We start from the raw sequence: 6,384 nt of genomic DNA on the forward strand, positions 1-6,384 counted from the left end.
TTTTCTGCCAAATCTTACAGGAGGCTGAAATGTGAGAGATTAACAAAAGAAGCAAGTTACTGTCCAATGAAAGTCAGAGAAGTGAAACCCAGTAAAGAGATGAGGAGTTCCAAAAGGAGAGGCCTTTACTGGTCTAACTAGGACCTTTTACCTGTGCCTTATTCTCAATTTTGACAAGAAAGAGAACAGGAGGCTGGCAGATGGAGACAGAGAGCAAGCAGTCAGGGAAAACAAATCAGGAAGATTTGCTCATGACAGGAGAGGACAAAGTCCATGAAGGCTCAGAGAAATGTTGGAACAAGGGAAGTCTGGGTAAAGAGTCAAGGTCATTATCAGCTGGACTATAGAACTGAATTATAGAGCAGATGATGCTTTCTAAAATGACACACATTGATCTTTCCTCTTTTCTAATTACTTATGACAACTACTCTGTGACTATCTTCACGGGGCAATGTCTTTTAAAAAATATATATTGTATTTCTCCTTCCCCCCATTTTTTTCATGAGCATGTCTAGTCTCTCAATTGGATTGTAATCTCTTGAAGGTATGGGATACATCTTATATATTTTTAATCTTGTGGGACAGTGCTTATCACATAAAAAACAGTGACTACTATTTGATTGGCTAAATGATTTTTTGTAGCATTTATCATGATCATTTCAGATTCACTCATTTTGCTTAGAAAGTTGTCCAGTTGGGGACTATTCTATTGTACATATACCTGATATGTGTGAATGTTAATTGGATGTATAATTTAATGTATTGAATTCTTTAAAAAAAAAAAAAAAACTTTTTTTGATTCTTATTACATTGTTTCCTTAAGAAAATGTTCCTCTCCCCAACCTTTTGAAATGTGGATTTAGAAAAATAACACTATATGCCAGAACAAATATATATGTATATACTAGTAAAAGGTCAACACATATTATATTAGCAGTCATTTCCTAAGAGTCAAAAAAAAAACAAAAAACAATATAGTAAATGTAGGGAAAAACACATAAGGCTATGATTAATCAAATGTGTACATATTTTTGAAAAGCACCAGGCTCCCTTTCTCTATTTAACAATGCAATGTTATTTATAAGATAATGCAAATATTCCCAAATTAATTCACCACAATACACTTTAAAAATATGAGAAATTGTTAAATGAGGTGAAAAATGCAAGACATTTTAAAATTAAGCTATTATACCAGGTTTATGCAAATATGAAGATTGCTAACTAAAATAATAATTTTTAGAATGTAGTCTTTGAAATGTTTGTTTCATTAGCATGAGGTTTTCTACTAAAATCCACATTCAGTGTGGTTATTTTGAGACAAACAAAGAAGAAAATATAGAAAATGCACTGCTCTGGATTTTAGCTTTGCTCTAAAAGATAGATAAGATCTATCATCAGATTTGGTATTTTGCTTTTTTTGTCCTTTTGATTTTGGTTGTTGTCACCAGAATAAACCCTAATATTGTGTTTTTTTTCATATTAGGGATTTTCAATCTAGTTGATGAACAGTTCACTTGCTGAAAGAAACATAAATTAATTCTTTTTTGTTTTGTTTTGTTTTGTTATGCTATTTAATTTTACTATACCTCTGGTCGTTTGTTCCTTGTTTTTAAGAGGGAAAATGACCATGGGGTGCTCTTAACTCATACATGAATTGGATTTAAGTAATATTAATAATAATTAAGAAATAATTTGAATAAGTTTTACAAAGTCACCAACCTCACACTCCCTCCCACAATTATTGAAATCCAGTGACAAGACAAAAGTTAGGATAACTGGGGATGGCCTGGGATGCAGTGGATGGCAGGTTCTTCAATTTCTGGCCAAACTCTAAAGCCTTCACAACACCTGCTTCCTCTACCTTCATGGTCAATGAAACAAAATATTTTCATCCACCCATTCTGCTGGAGGAAGTATTCACATGCTTAGTGTAGATAGCTCTGTAACTCACCAACAGGTTAAGGCCAGTCAGTTACTATCAACCCGGTTTAGCCCATTTGCTATGATAGTTTACTAGGGTGGGATCTTTGCTCATGGCCTAGCTTCTTGAAGTCACAAGTGAGTGACAAATAGACAACAAAGGTAGATGAGCAGTCTTAAAGATGAGCAAATCCTCACACCAGAGGAACTATGTGAACTTCTCTGGACCTCTTGTTATTGCAAGGATAAGAGTAGATCAAAGAGATTAGGTATCAATTATCCTGTGATTAAGCCATCTTTTTATTATTCTTACTGAATTTTTCTTCACTGCATTTCCCATGCAATCTTTTGTAATGAAAAGGCTGCAGCTTGTTTATGTATTCTATGTTCTAATTTTCCTTCTGATGACTCAGTTCCAGTTCTTTGTAACTTACAGTTTTCCAGGCAGTATAGTCAGGCAATATCACTAGTAGGATATTAATGTTTAAAATATAGGCTTTTGTCGTGAGGAAACTCTTGGAATCATTAAAAACACAGCCAAATTTTCCAAAGACAATACAGACTAATTCCATAAACCCATTCAACTGTGGAGATATTTTATTATTCATTTGCTACAACTGTCATATATATATATATATGTACTAGTGAATATAATCTATGTGCTGTCCATTTAAAAAATGATCACAATCTGAACAATAGACATTCCTCAACCATTTTGTTTTTTCTGGGTGGACATTTAGGCCCAAATCCCATCACTCTCCTTTAGGAGTCTCTGTAGTATCCCCAGGCTTTTTGTTCTCAGAACAATGTCATACACAATTCAGACCATCTGGAAAACATAAGTTTTGCCACCAAAGTCCTAAAAAGCAGAACTCATATGACCTTCCTAGACTGTATATTGAACCTCACTTTTCTCACTGACAAAGGCAGAGAAATGGATGCTAGGAAAAAACATAAAGTCTAAGGTGCTTGAAAACTGTAACTTTATTTTATACTTTTTATCTACCTCTGGCATACAATGAAGAGCTATGCTCATAATAGATGGTCAATGAATATTAGTGACAAATAACTGGCGAGGTGAATCAGCCAGTAGGTCTGCTAAAAGGAATGGGAATAACACTAGATGTCAAGAAGGAATTCCATCATCTCAGAAGATCTGGTAATAAATTTTTTTTCCAGGTAATAACCTGGAAAAATGTTTCTAGACTTATTTAGTCCCTATGAACATTTGGGGTAAATTCTCTAATTTTTTTAGTATCCTAAAAGACTTAGCCATGACAAGGAAAAAAATACCATGGGGTGGGGGGGGGGGGGGAAGTACTCCATGGCAGGCTAGTCCTAAAATTGAATTAGCAAAGATCTACACCATAAATAGTTCTTTCATAGAGGAAATATAACCTGGGGATAGAGTAGAATGGGTGTGAACAGCATAATTTGATTTTTTGATTGGATAAGTAAAGGTGGGGGTTTTTAGAGACTCCCACCTATGGTGAGATTGTAATCTTAAATCCACTAAAACAAAATGCCTACCTAAGAACAAAAGGCTCATTTAAGGCTAAAATTGTCCCATCAGTGTTTATCACTGCTTGTCTCAGAGAGTATTATAATTCTATAAGTACTTCTCTCTCTGATAAAGCCAGGAGGATATCCACTTCCTCAACTACATTATCTTTATTTTTTTCATTTCATATTCCACTTAAAAGATCATACAATCTTCTGAGATCACTATAAGGGAGAGGATGGTGAATCTTTTCTTTGCTACTGAGTGGAAATACCAGTTTTAATTGATTCTATCAAATCATTTTTCTTCCTTGTCATGCTCTAATTTTTCCTGGGGTGTTTGGGATCTAGACTTTAACTTTCATGCATTTCTTTCTATTTAGTAGGACCTGTATTATATCACATACTTTTGAAGTGCTCTGAGTACAAAGCTAGCTGAAATAAAGGGAAACTTTCCTCATTTTCCACCTTCAAACTACTCCTCCATTTTAGTCACACTGATGAATGGCTTTCTAAAAGCTCCACTTGGATGATATCTACTCAAAATGGATGTCTTACTAAAATCTGGAAACAAAAATTAATTTACAGGTGACCAAATGAGGTATATGAATATCCAGTAAATAAGATACCAACAATTTTGATTGGAAGTGCTATAAATTAAACTAGTAGTCAATTAAGTAAGTCAGAAAGAATGCTTTCTTATGAACAATACATATAAATAATCACAATTCATTCATTTTTTCATTTATTTAAAAAAATTACCTTGAATATCTAATTATTTAGGGAACACTTGACTTGGTACCTGAGGAGATATTGTGATCAAAGCTTTTATCACACAATCATCAAATCCCATTGTCTACTAAGCCTGATTCCTTCTCTGCCAGTGGAAGCAAGAAAGCTATTATAGAAAAGTGTAACTGTCATTCTCAGTTTTCCCAATATTCCCCCATTTCCCTAAAAGCTTATTGAGATAATGTCATTCAAAATTAATCTCCTTTTTAATATATACTATTTTTTAGATTATTTTTGGCAAGGCATGGCATGCCCTATCAGAGAAAGCACTGTGCTAAATGAACAAAGCAGAATTGAATTAGCTCAGAAGGAACATGAGATATACAAAGTTAGAGAATCCATCACAAATACTCATAAGAGTTATTTGTATACAAAGTGTGGCAGGCTTATGTTGGTCTGATCAGCCACATTCGGACATATTAACAACTCTTAACACATTGATATCATTTTGGTCTTCTTTGAGAACAATAGACAACTGACCAGCCAACCAATCTAATTAATGAGATTGAAAATAATAATTAAAAACATGTCAAATTCATTTCCATAAGAAAACATGAAACTCTCTCAAAAGAGCATTTTTTCATATTAATATTATACACTGACTGTCAAGAGTTGAACATTACAATATCCTGATTATCTCAAGTGTAATATAACTTTCAATAGCAAAATCACATTTTTCAGAAAAAAAAACTGTGAATGATTAATCTGTACAAGCAAATATAAATAAACTAGCAACAGTTTTTAATACTTCACTTACTTCCTTACTTCCCCCATCCAAAAGAACTTATATGGATATTTATGAGAATATGATGGTCCAGAACTATGAAATATAAGCACTACTTAAGAATTATTTAAATCTAATTAAATGAGAATGTAAGTTCATTCACCAGCCAATATTTCTCTTTTTGGCTTTCAGAAGGTGATTTTTGTTTATAAAAAATGATTAATAAAGAATAGAGAATAATAGTGCAATGTATCATTTTCAAAGTCAGTATAGGCTAGAGCTTTGCCTGATTGGATGCAAAAAGGAGATGTTTGAATGTGAATAAAGCAGAAACAACCATAACTGCTGAAAAGTTTTGTGATGGAGTTGGTAGAGAGCTGGTCTCAGAACTATTAATATTTGGGTTCTAGTCTGACCTGTAAAGCATGCTGTTTCTGAGACCCTAAGCAATTACTGAATCTTTCAGTGAGCTCTCAGCAATATTCAAATACTATATGTTGCAGAAGACAATTTACTGCTTTAGAAATTATTGCTATCAGTGAATTTACAGGTCTAGTCCTTATCCCTGATAATAGTTGATTCATTTACAAATAAAACCATGGAATATCCATTATTTTTATATGAGACCATATATTTAATTTGCTCAAGAGAAAAACTTTTAACAATAACATAATTAATGGCCATGCCATTGATCGGTTATATGTACTCATAAGAGAATCAGATAATTTAAAACTTACTATTTTTCTTTTAAATGTACCTTGACTTATATTGCTGTTTAAGAAAACACAGTGCTTTAGTAATAATTTAAAAAAAGGAAACTGAAAAGTTCTAATTCCTAAAGAACCAGAAAGCTATATAGAATTGATCTTGCCTTCTTATAGAAATCTTCACTTTTCATATTTACATATGCACTGACCATGAAGAGCTGTTACCTAAACTGAATGGCTGAAAGCTTCATCATCTTTTCTCTGAATTTTGTGAGTTAACAAAATATTTTATTTTAAAAGTCTTCTTCTTGGTTAGAGATTATATGAAAGGGCAAAAAGAAATGATTAATAATTAATAGGACATTATGGTTCCTAAATTTTTATATATTCTAATTTGAATCTGGAAGCACAAGGTTATCTATATTGCTATAATTGTTCTTGTTCTTGTTATCATTGTCATTCAAAATCTCGCACCATAAATGACAACTGATCTATTAATTATAGCCTTTAGACAGCTGCCTCAACACTGAATGGCCTGCCTTTGTCATACACATCACATATGGTAATCTTCATTCACTCTTTGTTTTTAAAGAGGACAATAAGATGATGTCTTAATTGTATGTGACTTATGTTTGTGACACAGCATTGCACAAAGTCGTCAGTCTCACTCTTTTCCAGAGTCATGGAAGTCTAGTGACAAGACAAAAGTGATTTTCTGGTGATGATCTTGGATGCTATATA

The sequence above is a fragment of the Antechinus flavipes genome, chromosome 6, assembly GCF_016432865.1.
Source record: "Antechinus flavipes isolate AdamAnt ecotype Samford, QLD, Australia chromosome 6, AdamAnt_v2, whole genome shotgun sequence".
NCBI classification, from domain to species: domain Eukaryota; kingdom Metazoa; phylum Chordata; class Mammalia; order Dasyuromorphia; family Dasyuridae; genus Antechinus; species Antechinus flavipes.